Source organism: Sus scrofa, chromosome 4 (assembly GCF_054392235.1).
Source record: "Sus scrofa isolate SSC_HxYL_T2T_F1_AM1 chromosome 4, Sscrofa_HxYL_maternal_Yorkshire_Landrace_v2.0, whole genome shotgun sequence".
Taxonomy (NCBI): domain Eukaryota; kingdom Metazoa; phylum Chordata; class Mammalia; order Artiodactyla; family Suidae; genus Sus; species Sus scrofa.
Genome location: NC_139386.1, coordinates 77,350,675 through 77,364,018, shown reverse-complemented (window position 1 = coordinate 77,364,018; position 13,344 = coordinate 77,350,675). Strand labels below are relative to the sequence as shown.

General features: G+C 42.7%; 1 long non-coding RNA gene across 4 annotated transcripts in view; it reads left to right on the top strand.

The window, feature by feature from the left end:
• The window catches only part of LOC146403880 (uncharacterized), a 77,437-nt gene that overhangs the window by 14,547 nt on the left and 49,546 nt on the right, over positions 1-13,344 (top strand). Inside the window, exon 3 of one of the 4 annotated variants that reach the window (XR_014843774.1) lies at positions 8,922-12,052. The exons of 2 other annotated variants lie outside the window; for them this stretch is intronic. This is a non-coding gene — a long non-coding RNA (uncharacterized LOC146403880). Of the gene's footprint in view, positions 1-305; positions 2,622-8,921; positions 12,053-13,344 lie in introns of those variants that run through there. One more of the 4 variants, XR_014843776.1, reaches the window with a different exon arrangement.

The window sequence follows — 13,344 nt, the reverse complement described above, 5'->3', positions numbered from 1 at the left end:
TCTCATTTAACTTTGCGGGCGGGACTCAGATTTCTCACCGTGTACTACCTATTTTCACTTTCTAATTCAGTATTTTTAAACACATTTAAAGAAATGTTAAGAGCCCTGAAAACACTGAAAACTCACAAAAGGGAAGCCAGAGAGTGTATGTGAGGGTGAAAAACATCCCCTTTGCCTCCAGGGAAGAAGAAGGCAGAGGATGGGGTGATTTCGTGCCCGCTGAGTCTCCTGTCTCTTAGTAACCTGAGGGAAAACCTCGTTCCATGGTCCCTTTCACCTGCTGTAGTCCCATCCCTTCTTCTCAGGTGCTCACTCTCCAAGGGCTAGGTCACTTCTGGGAGGTAGGATGTCATGCTACCCCTCCACCTCTGTGCTGTCCCCCCAAGATGAAGGAAGAGAGGGGTCCTACTTTTGTGCACGTATGTACTGACGATTATTGGGGTAGGCTCTTGTTCTCATTGCAGTAGGGTGAATGGAAGCATGCAAGAGCCCCCTGTGCCAGAGTCTGAGTTTCAGCTCAGGCCCCTTTTGGCACCATTTATAGCTCAGCTGAGCCCCCTCTTCCAAGCTAGTCCCCCACTTCAAGCGGTTCCTATCAGTCCACAGAATTGCAATGGCATAAACATTGAATGATCAGGGCAGGTGTCCCATAACAGTAAAATTTTGAAGGTTCTTTCCTTTTACTCCCCCTGTACATCACAGTCTGATACTATTTAGAACCAAACCCCAGCTCTGCCACTTGCAGCTGTGCAACCCTAGCAGATTGCTTAAACTTTCTAAGCCTCACTTTCCCTATCTGTAAAACTCTGTAAGATATAGTAGCAACACTGACCTCTTTTGTGATTGTGGAGATAATGTATTTAAATGTACACTGACCAGGACACATTCAGTGCTTAGGAAAATGTTAGCTGTTATTGTAATATTTATCCTATGTTATTATGTATTATAATGACTTTTTAACCCTTATATTGAAATATGATATACATAACATAAAGTTTGCCTGGGTAAGGTGTACGGTTCAATTTTTTTTTTTTTCTTTTTAGAGCTGCACTTGCAGTATATGGAAGTTCTAAGGCTAGGGATCAAATAGGAGCTACAGCTGCCCACCTACACCACAGCCACAGCAATGCAGGATCCAAGCCACATCTGCAACCTACACCACGGCTCGCAGCAACACTGGATCCTTAACCCACTGAGGGAGGCCAAGGATCAAACCCGCATCCTCTTGGATACCAGTTGGGTTTGTTATTGCTGAGCCACAATGGGAACTCCAGTTCAGTGGTTTTTAGATGTGTAGCCATCACCATCATCGAAGTTGAGAACATTCTTATCATCTCAAAAAGAAACTTTACACCCATTAGATCACTCCCATTCCCCCTGCCTCAAAAACCCTCCAGTGTGACTTTAAATAGAAGTGGTAGAGTGGACATCCTTGCCTGAGTCCCAGTCTTAAGGGTAAAGCATTGTCTTGCATAATTTAGTATAAATCTTATTGACAGTTTTTGGCATATTTATCAGTTTGAGGAAGTTTCCTTCTGTTCCTAATTTGGTGAGTGTTATGGCGAGGGTTTTTTTGTTGTTTTGTTTTGTGGGGATTTTTTTTGGCCCTGCCCACGGCATGTGGAAGTTCCTGGGCCAGAGATCAAACCTATGCCACAGCAGAGACCCACACCACTGTCGTGACAACACCAGGTCCTTAACCCACTGCCCCACAGGAGAACTCCTTGTGAGGGTTTTTATCATGAAAGAGGGGCAGATTTTGTCAGTTATTTTTTTCTGAGACTATTGAGATGATGTGTAGTTTTTGTCTTAGAATAACTATTAATAGAATACAATAACTGTTAATATGACACATTAGTTGATTTTCTGATGTTAAAGCAATCTCGTGCTCCTGGAATAAACCCCAATTGCTCATGGTATATAATCATTTTTTTATTTGCTGGATTTGGTTTGCTAGTATTTTGTTGAGTATTCACAGTAGGGTCGTATGCCTTAATTAAGCCTAAATAGCCAGGTGCACAATACACGCTATAATGTGTGTCTAAGGGGCTGAGACTAGATGAAGTCACCTGCTGCTATGAGTGAAGGATACAGGAGCCAAACTTGCTTAGAGCCAAAAGTCTTCCTTGGACTAACCATGTTCTAGAAAACCTTCTGGATTTTGCATTATCAGGACTATCAGGCACTGCTTTTGAATATAATATAAATACTGCAAAAATGTATCTCATAAACCAGGAAATACATACAGCTGCATATAGTGGGTTCTCCATAAATATCAATTGATGATGTTAAAATGATAGGAAGAGAAAAATGCATGAGGCAAAAACAAACGTCTGGGCCTTGAAGAGAGATGGCGAAAAGGTCATCAGTCAAACATCCATTCATTCACTTTAAAAGCATATGCACACTGTGGTGTGTGGAATGACTGGCCAACAGGAACCTGCTGTATAGCACAGGGAGCTCTATCCGATATTATGTGATGGTCTGTGTGGGAAAAGACTCTGAAAAAAGAATGAATGTGTGTACATGTATAACTGAATCGCTTTGTTGTATAGCAGAAATCATCACAAACTTCATAAATCAACTATATTTCAAAAAAACTTTTTTAAATGAAAAAAAAAGCATTTGTTGATTAGCTACTTGTGCCAGACTCTGGAGGCTGGGATACCAGAAAGACTAGGATGCAGTCCTTGTTCCAAGGGCTCAGAGTCTAGCGGCAAAGACAAAGCAATAAAAAAAGAGCTAGGTTGCAGAGCAGTGAGCACAGGGTGGATGGAAAGGTAGGGCTCAGAGGCAGCCTAGAGAAGGGAGTAAGGAAGTGAGTCACCCCTCTGTGTCCACAGGCACAGAGCAGGTGGGTACAGAGGGCTGACTGTCTATTTCTAGAAGGGACTTGAGCATCCAGAGACTTTGGTGTCTGCAAGGGGTCCTGAAATCAGTCCCTTGCAATTACTTAGGGACCGCTGTAGCAGTGAGAGTGTGGAGAAACTGGTCAAGCAGACCTTGGTAATCGGTCCATAAATTTACTATTTAAAGAAGTTCTAGAACTTTCTGATTATGTAACACAGCTTTTTTATTTTTTTAAAATGCTTAATAAAATCTGTGAATGTTTTATTTTTATTTTTTTATTACTCAAATGAATTTATCACATCTGTAGTTATATAATGATCATAACAATCTGATTTCACAGGATTTCCACCCCACAGCCCAAGCACATCCCCCCACCCCCCAAACTGTCTCCTCCGGAGACCATAAGTTTTTCAATGTCTGTGAGTCAGCATCTGTTCTGCAAAGAAGTTCCGTCTGTCCTTTTTTCAGATTCCACATGTCAGTGAAAGCATTTGATGTTGGTGTCTCATTGTATGGCTGACTTCATTTAGCATGATAGTTTCTAGGTCCATCCATGTTGCTAAAAATGCCAGTATTTTGTTCATTTTAATGGCTGAGTAATATTCCATTGTGTATATGGACCACATCTTCTGGATCCACTCCTCTGTTGATGGACATTTAGGTTGTTTCCATGTTTTGGCTATTGTAAATAGTGCTGCAATGAACATTGGAGTACATGTGTCTTTGCGAGTCATGGTTTTCTCTGGGTAGATGCCCAGGAGTGGGATTGCTGGATCAAATGGTAGTTCTATGTTTAGTTTTCTGAGGAATCTCCATACTGCTTTCCACAGTGGTTGCACCAATTTACAATCCCACCAACAGTGTACTAGGGTTCCTTTTTCTCCACACCCTCTCCAGCACTTATTGTTTGTAGACTTTTGGATAATGGCCATTCTCGCTGGTGTAAGGTGGTACCTCAGAGTGGTTTTGATTTGCATTTCTCTAGTAATGAGTGATGTTGAACATCTTTTCATGTGCTTCTTAGCCATCTGTATGTCTTCTTTGGAGAACTGTCTGTTTAGATCTTCTGCCCATTTTTTGATAGGCTTGAGCATCAAGAGACTAGAATCTGCCTAGATTTTTTTCCTCTATGTCCACTCCTGTGCCTGTGGGGAAATTCTATGCAGACTTCACGTGCTCATCACACCATAAATCCTCGCAGCTCCACTCAGTGCCTTCCAGCACCTGACGTCCTCAATGGAGGGAGGGGCTGGCTGAGGGGATGATGGGGCGGTCCTGGAAACGGAGGGCAGGAAGTCAGGAGCTTGGGGCCAGGTCCAGGGAAGCAGGAAGGAAGAGAGAAGTCCGGGAGCAGATACACAAGCCTCTTGTGAAAGTTGTGATGTGTGTGTGTTTATGTGTATTGTACGTGTGTGTATAATCCCTGTCTGGGTTTTAAATTCAAAATGCAATCCATTTTCAGGCCTTTGAAGTGAAGCATTCTATACATACATACTGCTTAGTCCACTGAAAACTGCTGCTGTGACTAGCACGTATGACGTGAGGTTTTTGTGAAGATCTGTGCATCATCAGTGGGTCCAGACTCATCTCCTGGATAAGGAACAGTGACACTGCAATCACATTCTCCTTTGACTAACAGAACTGTCTTCCTCTCCATGCCTCATTTATTTTACAAACTGCAGTTCCTCAAAAGTTCCATAAACGATTCTGCAGTGGCTCTCATTTCCCCTATTAAGTAGGCAATTTCTCTTTTTTTGAAGTAATTCAGGACTTACCCCCACTCTTGGAATACAAATGACTTCCAGAGGCTTTGCGGAAGGAGGTCTTATTTCTTTTGCAGAATCCGAGTCATGACCTACTCTCTAAGAATCCAGTCAACCTCAGGGGGTTATTTTACCATTCATGGCAGATTCCAGAAATGTAAATTGGAGAAAGTAGTTCCAGCTCAAGAAAGCAGTTTGATTTAAGAATGATTGCTTTATATCTGTGCCAGACGATACCGGGACGCTAATAGCTGAGGTTCATAGAGCGTTCCCTGGGAGCCAGGAGCACAAGGTAACTTGTTCATGCCCGAGCAGCACCCTGCAGGACTGCCCTTCCTGTGTTCCTGACTGTTTAGTACTCGAAAACAGTTGACCCTTTCTAGTCTTTAGAAATAAGAGCTACATGGTCACTGGTGCCCAGTCACAGCTATTAATAGCCGATGTTTGCTTGAGTACATGGGTGCACAGAGAGGTGAAGCAAATGGCCCAGCGTTGTACAGCTGGTAAGCATGAGACCAAAACCTGAAACCAGGAAGTTGAGATCCAGAGCCAAGCTCTGAACCACTAGGTTTTGTTGCCTCTCAAGAGTGAATGAAACTGGATATCACAGAGAAATGGGGGCCTCACTTACCCCTGAAATCAGCTGTGCTCTCACAGCAGCAAAGTTAAATGTGGAACAAGTCAGCCAAAAGTTTGACTAGTCAGCAGCAGGAAAGAGAGGTGTCTTTCTTCAAACACTGTAAGAGCAAGAGGTCCACGTCCCTGGCCATGGCCTTGGCCCCAGATGAAAGGGACAAGAAGGTTTGGGGTTGCTGGAGGAGAACTTGGATGGGGGCCCCATTGCTGATGAGCAGCTCCATGAGAGGTGGAAGGGGGAGCCCCCACTGTGGTGGCAACATGATTGGTGGTGTCTCTGCAGTGCCAAGGATGCAAGTTCCATCCCCTGCCTGGCGCAGTGGGTTAAGGATCCTGTATTGCCACAAGTGCAGCATAGGTTGCGACTGGTGCTCAGATCTGATCTGTGGCCTGGAAACTCCATGGGCCTCAGGGCAGCCAAAAAAAAAGAGGTGGAAGAGGCTGCATATGAAGGTCTAGATGGAGCCTCCACAGGAACAACGGGAACTGAAAGAGATTTTGGGCATAAGGCAAGGTCTGTGGCAGGCAAATTCACAGGGGTGGCCCCCACCCTGCATATATGTCCCCTCCATGTGACTACTTCCCTCATAAACTCTTGAATCCCACCCTCCTATTAAGCAGCAGGCATCTTATTAATGCTGTTGGATGACAGCCAGTTGTAGGATTTGCTTTAGTCAAGTATGGTCAGTAGGTCAGAGCAGCTAATCCACGAACCCTGTAAGGGGACAAAAATGCACTCATCCGAGTTATCTATTGCTGCATAATAAATCATTCCCAAATGTGGGGGCTTAAAAAACATCATCTCATGGTTTCCATGGGTCAAGACGCTGGGCTTGACTTCTTGCCAGCCTCTGTCCCTCACAAGGTTGCAGTTAAGATGTGGGTGGGGGCTACTCTCATCTTGAGACTCCACTGGGGAAGGGTCTTCTTCCTCGCTCCCTCCCATGGCAGCCTCAGCCTCTGGTACCCTATTGGCTGGAGACACCAGTTCCTTTGCATGCAGGCCTTTCCACAGGGCAGCTCAGTACATGGCTGCCAGTTTGGGAGAGAGAGGGTCTTTTTATAACTTAACCTCGAAGAGACACTCCATCACCCATGTCCCCAGATCCAGCACGCACTGGAGGGGCGGGGATTACACAGGGCATGTGTACCACTGGGGTGTCTTTGCAGCAAAAGGTAGAGACGTGGGAGAGGTTCTATGACGGAAAAGTCTTATCAAAAGACTTACCTTAAAATTATAATTTTTGATACAGAAGCACCTCTTTACACAGTTAAGCTGCAAGAAGCCCATCAGCCAGATCATAGAAATATACAAGAAGAATGCAATGACATCCTCTTCCTTTTTGCCCGAGTCATCTGTGAATCCTCGGCAGTTTTCCTTCCCTGCAGGCACCACTTGACCCTTTGCAGTCCCGGGACTGGTGACCTATCATCCATTACGCTGCTGGCATTTGGGGCATGCATCTAGGGCAATAATTTGTCATCCATATTTGACACTTCTAGAGTGAAGGGGCACTGTTTCTAATTTTATGGGAACAACAGGCAAACCAGGATGCCTGGTCACCCTTCTCTGAGGCCACATCCATGCTCTCTCATCCATTCTCCTTCACCCTCTGTCTCACTTCTGTCCTCTTCTCCCATCGCTCACTCTCCACTCTCTCTTCTCTGTATCACTGTGTTAAAGTGAGCTGGCATCAGAGCATCATCCTTGAGCAGCCTGCTGAGGGTGCTCCCTGGTCTGCACCTCATGTGGCCCCTCCCCTCTCCTGGGTATCTGGTCCTACAGCTGCCTTCAGAGATGAGGGAGCCTCACACGTGATGCTCCCTGCCCTGCTCAGCACTGCCACCGCTGTCACTGAAGGGTCATCCCCTTCCCCACCATCAACAGCTCAAGGGGTGTGTGTGTGTGTGTGTGTGTGTGTGTGTGTGTGTGTGTGTGTTGTGTTCCCAGACAGGAAAGGATTAAAAGAAGTATGTTGATAGTGATGGGTTGGCTTTTGGTTTTGTTTGTTAGTTTGTTTGTCTTTTTAGGGCCACACCTGTGGCATATAGAAGTTCCAAGGCTAAGGGTCAAATCAGAGCCACAGCCACCAGCCTACATCACAGCCACAGCAACACCAGATCCTAGCCACATCTGAAACCTACACAGCAGCTTGCAGCAACGCCTGATCCTTAACCCTGAGCGAGGCCAGGGTTCAAACCGAGGCCAGGATTCTTAACCCACTGAGCCACAATAAGAACTCCTTGGTTTTTGTGTTTCAAAAGCATTTCTTCAGCATCTCTGTGTGCAGAATGTCTGTTGGCTAATGAACCTTCACCTTGCGATGTTTTTTAATTATTCATTTAGTTAACATATCACTAAAAATATGGACTCCTAATCAGAAATAGGAACTTTGTTACTAAAATTGAATATAAAGATGAGGAACCATGGACCACTTTTGTCCAATATCTCCAAGCCTTGTCCCTCTCTAAGGAGACAGATTTTTACAATCTCTGTTAACTCTCACCAATGGATAGACATTAGCCAGATTGTTGTTAGACAGATGAAATCTAAGAAACTACTTCCTTGAGCTGAGTTATTCATTAAAATAATGCTGCTGTCCATTATCCAGTTATTCTCCTTCCTTTCTTAGTAAACGTCCTTCAATTCATCCTAAGAAAGCAGGTATGTGCACAGAAGAATATTTTCTTAAAACTGAAAAAGGAAGGTCTTATGATCTTAATAGCAATCATTTCTGGATCGTAAACACACAAGCAATCCACATTGAAATTAACAGCTATAGCTTCTAATGATCTGGAAAAGCCATATATCTTTTTAACTGCTCAGTCATTCAGGACAGATGAACACAAAAGTGAATTTTCTCCTTTTTCTCAACTCAGGCAAACTGAATTGGCAACAAATAGGAAATCATTTTTCAGAGCTCTACAGCATGCATGTATAATATTATCAACTATAGACTGCTATTAGTTTTGCAGCAAAGAAATGTTTCTATCATATTGTCCTTATCAAAGAAATTAACTAGAAGGACTGATAATTGGTGGGTAATATTCTCTCATGAGCTGTCTTTTAAATGGGTCACATTGTTCTCTATTTCATTGGAAACTGAAAATAGATGCTATATCAGCAATGTTTGTGAAAAATAGCACATTATCCAGGACTGACTGGGGTGGGGTATATATTTCTTTATAAATTAAACTCTGGAAGAACCATAAAGTTTTTAGACTCTGACAAGATATATAAACTCCTCTCTTCCCAACTCTTCATTTTTTTTTACCTGAGGAAACAGACATCCGGAAATATTAAGGGACCAAAGTAAAACAACTCTTTAGTATCGGAATTATGATTTCAACTATAAAAATTTGTTTTAATGTGAGCACATTGAGTGTAACTTTTTTCTGAATAACGATGGAGAAAAAGACAATTTATTCTTTCTGTAATGAATATCTTTTCAGAGTCTATAGATTTTACCCCTTGATGAGTCTTAACTGTAGTAAAAGTCAACAAGTCAAAACTGAGAAAAACAAGGCAGAGGAACAATTTCCACCCCAAATAAAATGAAAGTAGCCCCCCACACACACACCTTTTTTGCAATTTCAGCAAGCAGGACCTGGATCCTGCAGTGGTGTCTCTGTCTCCTGAGCTGAGTGTCATGTTCCTGGATTGCATTGCAGTTGTCCCCTCTGTTAGTGGAACCACTGCTCCTATGGCCTCAGCTACGGCCACTTCAATGTAATGCCATTTGCAGCAACATGGATGCAATTAAAGACTCTCAAACTAAATGAAGTAGGTCAGAAAGAGAAAGACAAATACCGCATGATATCACTTATATGTGGAATCTTAAGTATGGCATAAATGATCCTATCTACAGAACAGAAACAGACTCACAGACGTGGAGAACAGGCTTGTGATTGCCAAGAAGAAGGGGAGGGAGTGGAATGGACGGGGAGTTTGGGGTTCATAGATGCAAACTATTGCATTTGGAGTGGATGGGCCATGGAGTCCTACTGTACAGCACAGGGAACTATGTGTGACTGGGTCACTTTGCTGTACAACAGAAATGGGAGAAACACTGTAAATTAACTATACTTTAAAAAGAGAGAGAGAGAGATGGAGAAAGGAGTCTGGAAAGACTTTTCTCTTCCTGCTCCAGAGGGGCCACCATTAACCTCCCCGTTCCTGCCTCCCAAAACTGAAATGTCACATCAGGCATATCCTTCTAAAGCCAGCCTGCAGGAGCCACTTTTGAACAAGCTCAGATTAGTGCTCGATTGCCTTTGACCTCATGTCCGGAATACCTTACAGATGGTATTTCATGTATTTGGGGCTTGACAGGGCTGGTAGTGAAAGTTTTGTGTCCAGAACACACTAAATGAAGTTCCAGCTTAGAACCTTTTCCTGCCTCCTTCTTGCTGCTAAGGGTCATTCTGAAAAATAAAAAGATGAACAGCTGGAAGGCTAAGCAGTTTGCATTTTTTTTTCCTCCCCACATACTTGATCTCCTACATCTTTGCTCAAGGACACACTGGGAGACGCTGGGCTCAGCTAAATTAGTAACTGATGGCAGTCCCTTGATAAATTAAAAAGAAATGAATTAATATCAGTACTCTGTAAGGTGAGGCCTGAAGCACCTCTTTGGCAGAGATAACTTAGGATGACCCAGTTATGATTATAATGAAGGCCAAATAAGGTGATAGTCCTCAGAGAATTTTAACAATTAGAAGACTGCTCAGTAATGGTAACCCACATAAAAACAATAGCTGATTTGTTGAGCACTCACTGTCTAGCAGACACTGCTAAGCTGTTTACAAACATTATCTCATTTATGCTCGTAACGACCCTAAGAGATAGATTCAATTATTAGTTCCATGACTAGAAGCTTGGAGAAGTTCTGTAACTTGCCACAGGTCACACAGACAGCAAACAGTGGGATCAGGTCTTTAACCTATGGCGTTTGACTCCAGAACCCACACTTAACTGCTATTCAATAACTATAGCAAGAAAGATATCTCCCAAGTTGTAATGTAGCCGAGCACTTTTTTTTTTTTTTTTTGGTCTTTTCTACAGATGCACCTGTGGAGGTTCCCAGGCTAGGGGTCTAATCGGAGCTGTCTACTGGACTATACTAGAGCTCAGGTTCTGAGCTGTATCTGCAACCTACACCACAGCTCATGGCAACACCGGATCCTTAACCCACTGAGCAAGGCCAGAGATCGAACCCGCAACCTCATGGTTCCTAGTCGGATTCGTTAACCACTGAGCCACAATGGGAACTCCTAATCGATCATTTTTAATATGCACAAAATTATTTAAAGATCAGACAGGAATATAGATCAGTGGAACAGGATAGAAAGCCCAGAATTAAACCCACTCAACTACAGTCAACTAATCTATGACAAAGGAGGAAAGAATATACAATGGAGAAAAGATAGTCCCTTCAATAAGTGGTTCTGGGAAAACTGGACAGCTACATGTAAAAGAATGACTTCAGAACACTTAGTTGACAGGGGCGTGTAAATCAATGAAATTAGAATACTCCCTCATATCGTACACAAAAATAAACTCAAAATGGATTAAAGACCTAAATATAAGACCAGATACTATAAAACTCTTTGAGGAAAACATAGGTCAAACACTCTCTGACATAAACCACAGCAGCATCTTCTCAGATCCACCTCCTAGAGTAATGACCATAAAAACAAAAATAAACAAATGAGACCTAATTAAACTTAAAAGTTTCTCCATAGCAAAGGAAACCCTAAACAAAACAAAATGACAACCCACAGAATGAGAGAAAATATTTGCAAATGAAGCAACTGACAAGGGATTAATCTCCAAAATTTATAAACACCTCCTACAGCTCAATACCAAAATACAAACAATCAAAAATGGGCAGAAGATCTAAACAGACAATTCTCCAAAGAAGACATATGGATGGCCGAAAAACACATGAAAAGATGTTCAACATCACTAATATTAGAGAAATGCAAATCAAAACTGCTATGAGGTACCACCTTATACCAGCAAGAATGGCCATCATCAAAAAGTCTACAAACAATAAATGCTGGAGAGGGTGTGAAGAAAAGGGAACCCTCTTACACTGTTTGTGGGAATGTGAATTGGTGCAACCACTGTGGAAAACAGTGTGGAGATGCCTTATACAACTAAAAATACAATTACCATTTGAGCCACCAATCCCACTCCTGGGCATCTATCCAGAGAAAACCATGACTCAAAAAGATACATGTACTCCAGTGTTCATGGCAGCACTATTTACAATAGCCAAGACATGGAAGCAACCTAAATGTCCATCCACAAAAGGAGTGGATAAAGAAGAGGTAGTACATATACACAATGGAATATTACTCAGCCATTGAAAGGAAAGAAATAATGGCATTTGCAACAACAAGGATGGACCTAGGAATTATCATGCTAAACGAAGTTAGCTAGATAGTGAGATACCAACTTCTATGTGCTATCACTTACACGTGGAATCTAAAAAAAAAGGACACAATGAACTTCTTTGCAGAACAGATACTGACTCACAGACTTTGAAAAACTTATGGTTTCCAAAGGAGACAGTTTGGGTGGTGGGGCAATGCACTGAGGGTTTGGGATGGAAATGCTGTGACAACTATAAATGTAATAAATTCATTGAGTAATAAAAAAAATTTTAATTAAAAAAAAAGACAGTTTGGAGGGGTTGGGGAAAGGCTGGGGGTTTGGGATGGAAATGCTATAAAATTGGGTTGTGATGATTGTTGTACAACTACAAATGTAATAAAATTCATTGAGTAAAAAAAAATTAGGAGTTCCTGTTGTGGCACAGTGGTTAATGAATCTGACTAGAAACCATGAGGTTGCGGGTTTGATCCCTGGCCTTGCTCAGTGGGTTAAAGATCTAGTGTTACCATGAGCTGTGGTGTAGGTCGTAGATGCAGCTCGGATTCCGAGTGGCTGTGGCTCTGGCGTAGGCCGGCAGCTACAGCTCCGATGAGACCCCTAGCCTGGGAACCTCCATATGCCTCGGGAGCAGCCCAAAGAAATAGCAAAAAAAAAGACAAAAACCAAACAAACAAAATTATTCAAAGATCAGAGTCAAAAGAGTTATCATGGCTCCAAAGTTGAAAATGGGAATGTTTGCAGAAATGGGCCAAGACGTAGATACAAAATTAGAAAAGCCTGTGCAAGCCAATGAGGAGACTGTTTAGGAAAGAAGGAAGCAGGCATAATATTCTGTGTTTTCTCGTTCTCGGCAATTATATGGAGTGAATTTTCCCCAAATGTAATTCCAAGTAAGTGATTAAGAAGGAATTGGAGGAGTTCCCGTCGTGGCGCAGTGGTTAACGAATCCGACTAGGAACCATGAGGTTGCGGGTTCGGTCCCTGGCCTTGCTCAGTGGGTTAACAATCTGGGTCGCCGTGAGCTGTGGTGTAGGTTGCAGACTCGGCTCGGATCCCGAGTTGCTGTGGCTCTGGCATAGGCCGGTGGCTACAGCTCCGATTCGACCCCTAGCCTGGGAACCTCCATATGCCGCGGGAGCGGCCCAAGAAATAGCAAAAAGACAAAAAAAAAAAAAAAAAAAAAAAAAAAAAAAGAAGGAATTGGAGGGAGCTCCCTGGTGGTCCAGTGGTTAGGATTCATTGCTTTCACTCCTGTGGCTTGGGTTCAATCCCTGGTCTGGGACCTGAGATCCTACATCAAGCTACAGCAAGAAGGAGTAGAAGAAGAAATTGGAAAGAGGAGTCCAAGGCCAAGTGCCTACCGAAGTTCACACCCTGAAGAATTCAAAATATAGGCTTGGGCATCAAAAATCTCTCCTCTGCGTTTGTATCTTTTCACTAGAGTGAAAAAGTCTAGATCTTTGGTTTCCAAGACTATTCCAAGGATACTGTGTAGCTGGGAGATGGTGAACAAACAACAGCTCTAAATTAAAATGAACCAAATTTTAACTCAGAAAAAAAAAAATCACCTATTTTATTTCCATGAAAAGGCTTATTTTAGAAAAGGGCAGGTCGTGTCATGTATATTGCTGTTTAATCTTGGGTTTGAACATCTGAGAAGTTCTAAGATTTAGTGTTATTTTATGCAAACAA